Here is a 13,452-nt window from a genome sequence, read left to right as displayed (position 1 = left end):
CCATGAATTTGGTTTAATCATTTGTAAATAAAATGTAATATTAATTATGCATATTTATACTGAATTTGTTTGCATTAGTTTGCACCTGTCAAGATGACTCACAGTACCCGGATGAGGCTGTGTTATAACACAGGGAATAACAAACCTCAAAATGTCACAACTGACCAATCAGAATCAAGTATTCCAAAGCGCTGTGTAATAAAAAACCTTTAAAATGGTATGATTCTCATTTAAAGGTCACATAACACACAGCGTTTCTGATAATCTCATGAAAAATCTTAAGTACCTAGAGTATTATTACATCCTTCATATCTCCGAAGAGTCTTTTTATCAGATTTATAAAACACAGATCAGCTGTAAAGCAACTTTCCAAAAAAAGCATTGCACCTGGAGGCGTACCACACACACTATCTCTGGATAACTTATGATTCGCTACAACGATTGCCAACAAAACTAGGGATGCACGATATATCGGCCAACATATCGTTATCGGCCGATAACTGCTTATTTTTAATATTATCGGTTATCGGTCTGATAGCAAAATTAGGCCGATAAATGAAAGCCGATAAATGATGGATTATTTTGGTTTGTTGAACCACTTCACTTGCTCATTGCTGGCCATGTGGAGTTTTGATTGGTGCTTTCTGTGACATAGCACGAAGATGACACGTGTTGCGGGCTTAAGAAGAGTATGCTAGTCTAGCGCAAAGACAAGATGTCCGCGGTCTGGGAGTTTTTCATTGTGAAAATAATATGAATATTTATCGGCCTATATATATCGGTTATCGGCCCCCAAATATAAAGAGGTATCGGTTATCGGTATCAGCCAAAATTTCCATATCGGTGCATCCCTAAACAAAACACAGACATTTAATGCAGTTTTACTTACCGCCTGATGCAGGGTTCACACCAGACGCGGTAGAGGCGGCAAGCGCGAGTGATTTACATGTTAAGTCAATGCAAAGACGCGATTAGGCATCCTGTGACGCGTTAGGCGCAGCGCGAATGGTGGGTTCCGCGCTGAAGGAATTTAATTGAGCATTGCCGCGAGAAACGCGCAAGTTGAAAACTTCGGCGGATTTCAAAGCTTCGTTAAACAATCAGGACCTTGCTGTAGTAGTGATGTGATTACAGGAAGCAAGCGGAGTCGCAGAAGCCCCTCCTTTGATGCGAATTTCCGTGTCAATGTCTCGAATGACTAGAATTTCACGCGAGAAAATCTAGTGTTCAATTTTTCCTCAAATGTTCAAGTGTCCAAGTACGCGCAAATAGCGTGTTTTTGCCACCTATAGCGCGGCAGATGTGAATGCACCATGAGACTCATTATCCCGGTTGGGAACGCCCCATTTCAACAAAATCCAGCTTTAAACAAACACACATGCAAAACTCTGCTGCTACCCCAGATAAACAAACTATATCCATTTTTTTCATAATGCTGGGTTCTTTGGGAAGCTGAACACACTTCCTTGGTGACATAAATTTCATGTCAGCTCTTGGTTGGTGTGTGTGCGCTATTCCAGGTGAAGTGCCCAAATAAGGACTTCCACTGTACTTCCTGCACTGAAATTGGCCATAAAAGAAATAAAGCAAGTTTGTATAAATCATGTTCGAAAAAAACTTGTATAAACCCTGGCAAAGTGCATTTGGCACAGAAATACTCAGTCACACGTCCAACTGCTTTTTTGACACTTTGCCTAGGTTTAACATGAGGAATCCAATTCTAAATCTCTTAACTGTCACGCCCTTTTTGAGAGTGGGGATGAAAAGTAAATGTGCATCTTCAAATTAATATAATTCTGGCATTTTTTGGTCTAGAAGCCTAATCTTGGTCTTGTTTTAAAAAAAGAAAATTTAAGGTTTTTCACTGACGTGTCTGGAACAGAAATTTTTTTATTGCAGTTTTAATTTATTTTAATAAAAAATGCCATAACATATTAATTTTATAAATAAAATTATAAAAATGTAAATGTTTCACAACAGAAATACTGTAAACATAAAGCCACAAGTCTCAAGTAGTTCAAATTTCAAGTAAAATCACAAGAAATAAGGTTTGTGTCACTTTTTTTGTGGTTTTACCAACAAATGCCACTAGGTGTCATTGGTTTGCGGCATACTCTTGTCACAAATTAATAAATTACTCTCACTACATTATTACTACTGCCAAAAGTTTTTGAAATATCAAAACTACATTCTTAGATCTTTCAATGATACAAATTTTATCAACATTTTTGAAAATGTATAATAGAATATAGTGTTATGAATATATAAAATTAATATGCATTCCTATGGGGGGGCAGGGTCATGGAACAAAAAAACTGTCACTACATCATTTCTATTATCAGATGACCTTGAAACATAGACTGTAAAAAAAGATGGACGACTCTACGTCGCCTCCCACCATTGTAATGAATTGAAGCCAAAAATGTAAAAACGTCAGTTTGGGGCCAAGGCATGCGCAGAAGGAATCGTCCGTGGAGCCAGAGGCGGAGCCCCAGAATCAAACTTCCGCCCAAATGCTCACGCGACCAATTCAACCACGCCAATCATAACAACACGCCCCGTTTCTATAGCATTAAATTACAAGCTAAAATGAAACTTACCACAATAATGAACACTTGAACATATATCAGCGTGATAACAACTACTTGAAAGGACCATGAAAGTGTAAATATTTTTTTTTATTTAGAGCCCCATTCGTTTGAATGGAGAGGGCGGGGTTTATGGCTTGTACTGCAGCCAGCCACCAGGGGGCGATCAAAAAGCCAGAGGCTTCACTTTTCAAGGCTTATGAGGCACACCCACCTTGAAATAGGAAAATTACATTCTGAGAGCTTTCAGTGATATATAGTTTAGAACAGGGTATTAGTGTTTTAAATATGTGGGCCTATGACATTTTAGAAACTGGCTCTCACAACGTCATTTTATCCGCAAAATGGTGATGATATATGAAAAATACACTCTTAGAGCTTTCCAGTGATATATAGTTTGTCAAGATTTTTAGGTTTAGAACAGGGTATTAGTGTTTTAAATATGTAATAACAAATTGGACCCACCTGTGGGCCTATGACACTTTAGAAACTGACTCTCAGTACGTCATACTTTTCTGAAAATGTTGATGCCAAATGAAAACTACACTTTTAGAGTTTTCCAATGATATATAGTTTGTCATGATTAGATGAAAATTCACATGCAAAACACTGAAGTAAACATAGGCGTCCCGCTGGCAAACAGTGACATTTAGCAGGATTATCAATATTTTGAGGCACACTCTTATCATAAATGAAGCGCTTACTCTCCCTGCATAATTTATTTTATAAACACTGATGATATCTGTATTCTAGAGGCTAAGACCTTTCCAACGATATATAGTTTGTCATGATTCGATAAAAACAATACATCCAAAATATTTAAGTAAACTCAGGCATTCCGTGTAATAAACAGGTGACAGGTAAGTCAGTGTTAATAAGTCAGAATTCATAATAGCTTTAGACCCCCACCCAAAATGATTCTTTTTTAATTTATTTATCTCTGACAGACTGAAATCAAACTTGAAATCATCCAAAAACCCACGAAGGCAACTCAGTAACCCTATATAGTGAAACAGCTCTTGACAAGAAGATTCCTAATGTGCTTTAGTCCAGCGAATATTGTGCATTTGTTCAACTGATGCTTGTCAGACTGTTAAAATGACACAATGTTAAAAAAAACAGCATAAAGGTCAAGGCAAATTGTGCACCATTGACTCCCTTTCATTTCAGACTGTACATTAAACATAAAAGCCAAGAGTTCGTTCACGGTTGAGAGCACTGAATAAGCATCAAAAAGAAAGAAACCTAAACTAATGCTGACAAAAGAAACAAGAAAGTGTCATTCTTCAAACACAACACAAAAAACGTTAACTATTATAACAAAGTAAAAGTAACACCTAATAGTGAAACTTGCATATCACATAAACCATAAAGAATAAACATTTCTAACTCAATGTCTCTTACTCACATTCCACTGGTTGTTTATAACTAACCACAATTGCTAAATTACTAAATAGCTTTTCCATTTACGCTGTTTGCAGACACATTTATCCAAAGCGACTTCCGGCGCATTTAAGCCAGGGCTCCAGACTAACTTTTTTCACTAGGAGCACAGTGGCCCCCAACTGAAAATTTTAGGGGCGCAACCAGAAAATTTAGGGGCACACACTGTAAATCAACATGCTATCCAAATATTCACATTTCTACTAATTTCCACTTTATTACTAATAAATAATTTAATGATAGATGCAGAAAGTACAATGTGCTGTTTTCTAATTCAGTGTCACATAACAAAAAAAGGTACAATTTACTGGTCGCACATGTGCAACTGGATGTAAAATCTTGGTGGCAAAATGCTCCCTTTTGGTGGCAGTCTGGAGCCCTGTAAGCTATACCGTACATTTAATAATTTGTGTGTTTTTCCTGAAATCAAACCCAATTGAGCCACAGCTATTTACCATTTGGTTAACATTAAACGGTCTACGTGTTATAAAAAAAAATTCTGAGGCGGAGCAAAGCAATTTGATGAAATATGACCAAGACATTTAAATAACTTGCACTACTGAATCCTTCACAGTCAACTTAGCCACGTGTATTTGGAAATTTATAAGAGTCAATTTTGGTTAAATGTTAACTTTAAGAGTTTTTAATATTACGATTAATGTTTTTCTGTTACTGCATCTTTTGTGCCTCTTCTCCAAATACAAAATGTCCTCTGTGACCTTTTGTGATGTGACGAGGTTCACTGAATGTATTTAACAGTCCCGATATGACAAGACTGAGCATGTTTGTATTTTGTCTCTGGATGATGTTGTGCACAGCAGTACATTGAAATGTCAGACTGTATAACACAGTGGTTCCCAACCTTGTTCCCTGTGGCGCCCACCCGAAGTACATATATGACAATCTAAGCCACCCCCAACCCTCTACATCTACCTTTTGCAATTAACTTTGCTCTTACGTTGACAAGTACGTTGAGATAAAACGAGTAAAATTGAAATAATTATTTTATGTAAGGAATTGATGACAGGCTGTTAAATTGTGCATTATTTTTAAATAATTCAAAGGACCGGAGTCAATTATTCCACTTATACCATGTTTACCACAGACATTGTTAAAGAGCACCAATGGTCCGATTCACGATTTTACATTTTCTTTGGTGTGTAAGTGTATTAGTACATGCTAACGATATGCAAAAGGTGCAAAACCCAAAGTAAACGATGACCCCAATTATCGTCTCCAACGTAAATCTAATTTTTCTTGGACTACAACAAACACACGGATTGTAGGCAACAGTTTACTTCCTGGGATTGGTGATGTAGACAAGACCGACATTATCATAATTCCTTCCGCTTGGACTCACAGCCTGTAAGTTTACTCCTGTTAGCATTGCATTGTGACTGCATCCTTTAAACATGGTAAGGGGCGTCACATTTCCGGCTGACGTCAGAGGTATTCAGGCCAATCACAATGTACAGATTAGCTGGCCAATCAGGGACACTGAGCTTTTCAAATCCGCGCGTTTCAGGAAGAAAGTGAAATCTGGAGCTACAAAAATGTACGATATGTGGAAAATAATGTGTTTTTTAACCATAAACCACGCGAATACATTGTATTATTCCAAATGCACAACATAACATTGTTTTTTAGCAATGAAATAGGTGCTCTTTAAGATTTTGCTCTGGTGGTTATTTTAAGACATTTGACAGGTCAGGTGTGCGTTTATTGAAAAATTCTCAACCAATCAGAATAAAGCAATCAACAGCCTCGTGTTATAAACAGGGTTTCCGCACCTTAGTTAACTTCAAGTAACAAGGACCTTTCCAGGTCCAATACCCTCAAATTTAAGGACTAAATGTGGGGACACATTTCAAGTGAGAGCAAGGTTACATCGTGTTACCTTTTCAGATACATTGTTACAGTTTCCTTTCGAGGGAACTGGTGCTGCGTCACTGCGGTGACATTTTGGGGACGTCTCCAGGGGTAAGTGTGTCTGAATGTGTATATCAAATTCAACCAATGACGAAGCTTAATGACAAAGACAGGGTGACGCGGGAACCAGGAAGTATATCGCTATCTGAAATATTGCCAAAGACGACGTTACAGGGACGCAGGAAGTATGGCAAGGGAGACGCAGCGTCTTGTTCCCTTCTCAGGGAACAACAGTTACAAATGTAACCGAGACGTTTTCATGTGTCAAACACAACTATGCAAAAAAGAATTTTGGTACATTCGCATACAGAAGATATAAGCATTTAAAGCGAACAGTTTAGCACGTGTGCTTAAAAAAGTTAAAAGAATTTTATGATATTATCCTACACTACACAGGGAATAATATGGATTTTTTCCAGAAAACTTCTTGCATAAAATAGATTTAAGCAGTTTCAATGATCTGTATCTATGTATGTATATTTTCAAAAACTTCCCAGGGCCTTGAATTTTTAACCCCAGATTCAAGGATTTCAAGGACCCGTGAAAACCCTGTATAAATGTTAATATAAAAAATATGTTTTAATAAAATTATAACTGGAACATTTTATGCATGTTTATTTGAGTTCAAAGCCTATTGGATCACCGTGACCTTCGGTAAATCCCCCCCTCCAAGGGGGCCCGAATCGTTTGGGTCTTCCTAAACTGACACTTACATAACGAAAATGCAAAATAGCAATTAGCAATTGAGTTTAATCCCAATATAAGGCAAATGAATAGATCACCCACATTTAATATTAACATTGTAGATTTTGATATACATCAAACCAAAAATTCCAAAACAAACCAATGTTTTGAGTGTTTTAGGTTAGCGCCCACAAGATTTGTTTGAAAGTCAAATAAAATGGCTGGGTGTATGAGAGAATAAAGCAAGCGATATCAAACAGTGACAGAAAGACACATAAAATAGAGAAAATACAGAACTAAAGTAAACAGGTCATGTTATTTTACAACAAGCACTCCACAAAAAAATAAATCATAGCAACTTATTTATGCATTTGGCAGACGCTTTTATCCAAAAGTGCATTCAAGCTTTAAATGCTCTAAGTGTATTTGTGTTCTCAGGAAATGTAATGTTTAATGTAATGTTTATCCATTATACTGTAAAACTATGTAGGCCTATATAATTTCTTCTCCTTCAAAAGCATCACAACTGGCATAAAGCTTAGTCATGATGTTAATTTGTCAAGTAAATCACCATGGATTCCCTCTGTAACTTATTATTGGGTTTTAGATAAGCGGTTCTTGATCTGAGCAAATAAAAGTCTGTCATTCATATTACTTGAATGATTATTCTCTGCAACAGAAATTACAGTTACAGCTGCTTCTTAGATATTAGAATTCATCTACTAACTTGCAGTCTGGTATTAATTACGATAAAGTGACGAATGTGAGCCTCCTCAAAAATTTAAATGCTCCCCATAAGTCATTTCCCTGTCCCACCCTGACACTGTCAAAGATCATAATTTACTCTTAAATTAAAAACCATCAAACTAAAAACCCATATGAAATTGCAAAGGAATGGAAATGCAATACATTAAACAACGAAATTGTAAAAATATTGACCGCCTGTTTCGAATACGAGCCATTCTGCCAGTGGTTGGACAAACAGACCTGCATCACAGAGTCACAATGGTTACTGTGGGTTCACACCAGCCGCGTTTAAGGCGTCAAATTCGGGTCTAGTTTGCCGCTTGAACATTTTGAGTTTACTCGCTTCATTCGCGCGTGAAATTCTAGTCATTGAGACATTCACGCAGAAATTTGCTTCATGGGAGGGGCTTCTGCAACTCCGCTCGCTTCCTGTAATCACGTCACTGTTGAGCAAGCTCCTGATTGGTTAACGCTGCGCATTTTTCAATGAGGCGGAATCGCGTCTACCGCGCTGCGCTAAGCGCCTCATTCGCGCCGCGAGACCTCCAGACGTTAGTCAACGCGTCTTTACATTGACTTAACATTGAAATCACTCGCGCTTGACACCTCTACCACGGCTGGTGTGAACGCAGCATTACACTTCTCATCATGTAAATGTCTTCGTGTATGTATGTATATAAGTACACTCATCATTGTATGCTTTAAATTCAGCCAAAGCCAAACTGGAACCCTAAATGTCATTTGCAATAACGCACTGGAGAAAACCAGCAGTGTTAGTCTCTCCCCAGTGCCTCGCTCAGACGGCTCCATCATTCATCAGGCCTGTCAGTGTAGGTTTTCTCTCCGACCTTTACAATCACCAGCCACCGAGACAGAATTCAAGAGGCAGAAGGCATTTGTCGACTTTCGCTTGAAGGGTACCACCAATTAAAATCTTAAAGCGTGGAAAGGAAATTGCACCCACATGCACTTTAACGCTAAAAAGCTGCCAGTAGATTTACCACATAACTCTACTGTTGGCAGATAAACATACACGGACACCTACTGAAGTCCTTTTACAGTTACTGTATGTCAGTGTATGGTGGGTGATATATGGTTTCCTATAAAACAAAAATATTATCCAGCTCCGGGTTTTTAAATTATGCGGTGCATTCTTTATCCTGGGGAATTAATTAGACATTATTTGCTTGTTGTATGCAGCACAAAACAACATTATTGCATAACAGCCTTGCACGTGTTATAGACAGGACTAATTAACAATGATTTGTGATGTAAAGATACTGGTACTTTACTTGTTTTGCAGCCATGATTTAGTATATAAAAGTTTTGGAGCCATGTGTCATTAATGTATGTACTTAAAAGACAGTTAGTTCCAGATCTTGATTCTGATTGGTCAATAACTGTGGTTTATTTATGATAAAACACAGGTATGACCGCTGTACCCAACGATTCTGTGTATCACTGCGCATTACCCTTAAAGAGCCAGTAAGATGCAAATTTTAAGCATCCTATCATTGCTTATAAGTCCTGGAAAACAGGTTTAAATGCATGCAAGGTCAAAAAACACTGTATTTTTCTCAAAATATAAATTTAAATACCCCATTTTTCAGAGATCCCCAAACGATTCGTGTGAAGCCGTTCAACGACTCAGTCTGCCTAAACCCCACCTTTCAGTAGCCTGCTCTGCTCTGATTGGTCAACTGACACAGTCTCCACACAGACCACAGACCAGTGGCACAGACTAACAATAGCGCAACATGTATTCTTCCCTACAAAGGCAAAAGACCTTAACTCGCTAGAGTGTAGAACTGAGAAAAATGACTTTAAAGTTTAGACTTTTTAGTGACTTTAGTTGTCAGTTATTTTCTTCTTGATTTTTATTTTCTCAAAAAACAACAAAGTAAAGGAGGACTTGAATGTCCTAAAAATATAAATAACTAATTTTCGACCAAAAACGAAGTTACTGCCTTTTGCCTTTGTAGGGCAGTATTGACCTAGTGCTAACATGATTTACTGCGAAGACATTATCGACATCAATACACATCATTCATCATTAATCCAAGCAATAAAAACAACGATAGAAACTAACATTTTATACTCATTTAAGCATTTATGTCAGCTAACCAGGTTATAGCAGAACCGTAAGTGCAGCATGTGTTAGCCGCTTGCTAACGTGATGGTATGACAGTATATTAAAAGTTTAAACATCGACATCATTCATTATTAATCCAGGCAATAAAAACGACGACGGAAACTAACATTTTACACTCATTTAAGCAAGTATGTAAGCTAACCGGACCATAGCAAAAATGTATACACTAAGTGCACATGCATTAGCTGCTTGCTAACGTGACTCCCTGACAGTACACTCTCAGAAATAAAGGTACAAAAGTTGTCACTGGGACAGTACCCTTTCAAAAAGGTACACCTTTGTACCCAAAGAGTGCATATTAGTACTTTGAACTGCCAAAATGTACCTTTAAAGGTACATATTTGTACCTAAATGGTACATATTAGGACCTTTTTTAAAGGGTACTGCCCCAGTGACAGCTTTGTACCTTTATTTTTGACAGTGTATATTTTAAACACTGACATCAATACACATCATTCATCATTAGTCCAAGTTATAAAAACGATGACAGACATTAAAGTTTTTACACTCATTTAAGCATGTATGTAGCTATAATCATACTTACAGGTTGTGGTTAGGAGACGCATGTTGTTCCAAATAAAGTGGGTACTGAACCATCTTTCATTGACAAACGTTTAATAAATCCCTCAATGAAAAAGTAATTTTCACCACTGATTCTTCACAGCCAAACTTCTAGTAAATCCCTCCGTGAAAAAGTAATTTTAACCACTGATTCTTCACAGCCAAATGTTTAGTATATCCCTCCATTAAAAATAATTTTAACCACAGATTCATCCTTTGGTAGTGAAAACAACACAAACTGAAAACACAGCGTTATATGATGTTTACACACTAACTTGGTGTGGGGAGGTCATAGTTTTCGTTTCTCACAGGCAAGGCTGTAGGCGGAGATTATTATGCAAAGTGTTCGTATTATGTGGATAAAGTCAGGCAGGAGATTCAATCCATATGACGACTCGTTTCAGTGATTCAGAGTCGACTCCCTACTTTACAAGCCAATAACTTTATTAATCGTGCACTTTTTGGTTCAACTACTTTGCACATTGTTTACATTGATGGACAGCTACATGACACACTGCAATACCAATAATTTTCGATTTTGGTTCTGTGTGGCCCTTTAAGCTAGAAGTATAGTCATGTTTTTACGCATATGTGAGGATATGCATATAGTGCATGTGATGCGAATTTCGGCATCAGAATAGTATGCACGCACTGTACGACTTTTGTAAGTGCGAATACTTTTTGCGCAAAGGTCGCGCAGGAGAATGTAGTATGTAGCCAAGGAAATGCATTGCATTTCGTCACAGTGTGCATGCGTCAAACGTTTGTGTACACGTACGAGACAAATAAACTTTGCTTTGCAAGGCTGTGCGTCGACTGTGCGCATACGTTCACATACACGTAAAAACTGACTATACTTCAGGCTTTAACAACGTAAACATATGTAAAACATTCTGTTGCTGTTCACAGTCGGTCAGGGACTATTTTTTCCGGCGGGAGGAAGGCTTGTAGTGATTTTACTTCATGAAAGTTGCATTGATTGATACATATTTTTTTGGCTTTAATGTTTGTATTGTGTTGTAACTGTTTTTTTAAAAGCAATTAACTACTACAAGTTAGTGCTCTAAAAAGGGGTTGTGAGTCGTGACAGCTAAAATGGGTTGCATTGACTCCGCTTCGCAACGTGGCTAACAACGCCCCTCAGCCGATACAGCACAGCCTCTCGTACCTTATTGCTTACATATATATAGCCAATAAACTGTATGTATAGTCTGGCTTATATACCCGTCTCACATTTTCTGGAAAGATACATTAATTTATGATGAACCCATGCATTAGATTTTCATACAGTATTTTATCATCGGTTCAGAGACACAGAGGTGGGACTTTCCACTGGCACAAAGCACTTCGTCAGGAAAATGTACTGTTTGGATAAATTATGTATTTTTTTATATTAGCAGGTGTTTCTGTAGCTCACTTGGTATATGCATAAACAAAGCAAAGGTTGTATGTTCGATTCCCAGGGAATACATTTAGTAATAAACGTATACTTTAAATGGACTGTAAATTGCTTTGAATTAAAGTGTGTGCCAAATGCATAAATGTAAATGTTATACTTTTTATATAACAGTTTAATCTGATTTGCATATTTCTTATTAACTTCTACAGTCAGTAACCACACATCTCTGTGTTTTTTCAATAAGCCGAGTATTTAATAATGTGAAAAAATTAATTTTGAACACCGTTGCCACGACAACTACTACTAAACACATTGGTATTGTCTCCATTAATGGAAGCGTAGATGCATTAAGCTTTTCGGAAACGGCAGATTTGCTAAAAACTGTCATAATTTGTAAGAGTTATTTTGTCTTTCAACGTGTGCGATAACATTTCATTTTCTTCACCGATTCTGCACCCATCAACGATGATGTGAATGATCCGGCAGAGAATCAAACTCATCCAAACATCGTACAGACAACTGCAGAAGAAAATATTTCCCGGGAGACATTTATTAAAAAGATTATCTCAAAAACAGTATGAAGGGTTGTTAGTTAGTAATATGGAAACGACGTTTGCATAGTCAGTGCAATAATTTCACACCAGAAGTACAGCAGTAAACACTACAGTAGGTTGCTTGCTGTCTTACAAAAAGCCAGCCTGAGGGCAAGTAAACTTGCTGTTTGCGTATCAGGGACTGACAGCTCTATCAGACCTGAACCTTTATTTGAATAAAGAATATACATAGACCTGTACTTGTATGTTTGCTTGTGTATTTGTACGTATATGTGACCCTGGACCACAAAACCTGTCATAAGTCGCACAGGTATTTGTAGTAAAAGCCAATAATACATTGTATGGGTCAAAATTATAGATTTTTTATGCCAAAAATGAAAATCATTAGGATATTAAGCAAAGATCATGTCCCATAAAGATATTTTGTAAATTTCAAACTGTAAATACATTATAAGAAAAGAGTTATAGTAATATGTGCTGTTACCAACTTGAGTTATATCGCATGTCTCATTTGTACGTTTCAGTCTGCGATCTGCTTTTAGAGTACTGTTCAAAAGTCTAATGCTGCGTTTACACCAAACGCGTTTGAGGCATCAAAATCGCGTCTAACACGCCTAGTTTGCCTCTTGAATAGGGATGGGCGATATGGCCTAAAATCCATATTGCGTTATACATTGCAGCCTCTTGCGATAGCGATATGTATTGCGATATTATAATTTCAATAGACTCGTTTCAGAACAGGTTATATAGACCCTTACAAAAGCCAAACTGCTAAAAAAAGTAAGCAAAAGTAAACCGTTATGGCCAGATTAGTCTTGTTACCTCTCTTAGCTGGAACTTTTGCTTTTCACACTCTACAGCAGGGGTGTCCAGATTTTTTTGTGTGGTGATCTACTTTTAAAATGATAAAGCCGACAAGATCTATCTGCTAAAAAACAGTTAATTATTTTTATAACACTAAACACTTTAAATGCTTGTGGGGACTATACTGCTTATATATATATACTGCATGTTTCACAATTACTAGACCATAATGCCAATTTCGCGCATGGAGCCACAGTTAACTTATGTAACTTATGGCTTAAATCCAAAAAATAGATGTTGCATCGGTATTTTTCACGAGTTCCTCTGTTTCGCTGACGCATTCATCCATGTTTATTCGGCTGCAGCTCGTGGCTCTAAAGTTCGCGGGTAGATTGTGTCATTAACACGCATTATCGCGATAGTGCAATAGATTTAAAATCTCTATTGTATGCCAATTTTCTATCATTTATATTGCATATAGTTTATATTGCCCATCCCTACTCTTGAACAGTTTGAATGCATTCGCGCGTCTAGAGCGAAGCAAGCATTTGATGCGCATCAGAGGCAAAATACGCTTCTTGTGGGAGGGGC

General features: G+C 37.4%; 1 protein-coding gene across 1 annotated transcript in view; it reads right to left on the bottom strand.

The window, feature by feature from the left end:
* The window catches only part of shank2b (SH3 and multiple ankyrin repeat domains 2b), a 151,285-nt gene that overhangs the window by 124,996 nt on the left and 12,837 nt on the right, over positions 1–13,452 (bottom strand). The gene's annotated exons all lie outside the window — the stretch shown is intronic.

This window comes from Misgurnus anguillicaudatus, chromosome 6 (assembly GCF_027580225.2).
Source record: "Misgurnus anguillicaudatus chromosome 6, ASM2758022v2, whole genome shotgun sequence".
NCBI lineage: Eukaryota > Metazoa > Chordata > Actinopteri > Cypriniformes > Cobitidae > Misgurnus > Misgurnus anguillicaudatus.
Note: the sequence above shows the minus strand (reverse complement) of the source record. Positions and strands in the feature narration are given on the sequence as shown.